An 881-nucleotide genomic window follows, 5' to 3' on the forward strand; every position below is an offset into this window, starting at 1 on the left:
TGCCCTAGAGCTCTCTTTAATACTGCTCCAGCCACCCGACACAGCACCAGCACGGACAGTAAAAGCCCTTTGCTGTTCATCGGAGGCAAATGCGCATTTCTTTCATGTTTAAAAAAAAAAAAGTCTATTTTAAGGTTTTTAATCATAGCAGAAGCTTGGCGAATCTCAGCTGTCCAGTGCTTGGGGGAAGTTTGATGCTTCTGCAACCTTCTACTGTGGCGATAGTGAGTCATCAGCCACAAAGCTGACCTGTTGTTCCACTTCCAGATGTCAAAACTTGACCGCAGGCTGGAGAGGTCTGAGTGCCACGGCTTTTTCTAGGCACTCGAGCATCCGTTTGATGGGTAAGGAAGAGTCACGGACCAGCCTTTGCTGGGACTTTTCCCTTCACCACGAGCAGGTTTGAGCCACATCAGCGCTGCTTCTGCCCTGTGGCCAGATAGACCATGGTCCTGCGGTGGGGAAGCTTCCCAAGGGAGGGTGCCCTCAACCTCAGCCAGCAGGAGCCGGGGTGAATGTGGCAGTAAGTAAATACCCAGATAGTCACCGTAGGTTGCCTCGTCACCTGGGATGATTTTAGGAAAGGCTGGAGGGCACTCAAGGACTGCGGGTAATTTAGTTTAATGCAAAAGTATTCCACAGTCCTTGCTTTTTCTGCATGAGCTGCCCCCTTCTCCTGAGCTAGAGATAATTACCCTGCCTTATCTGCTTAGATCAGCTCAGCTGAACCAAACTTCCCCCCAACCCAGACATGACAAAGAGCTCGTTTGGACAGATTTGCCTTCGAGTTAAAAAGTAGACTTCAAAAAGAATAGTTGCATGTTTTGTCTTTCTCCCTGCCATCTCTTCCCTCTGCTTCCAGTTGAATACACAAACAAAAA

This window comes from Falco biarmicus, chromosome 1 (genome assembly GCF_023638135.1).
Source record: "Falco biarmicus isolate bFalBia1 chromosome 1, bFalBia1.pri, whole genome shotgun sequence".
NCBI lineage: Eukaryota > Metazoa > Chordata > Aves > Falconiformes > Falconidae > Falco > Falco biarmicus.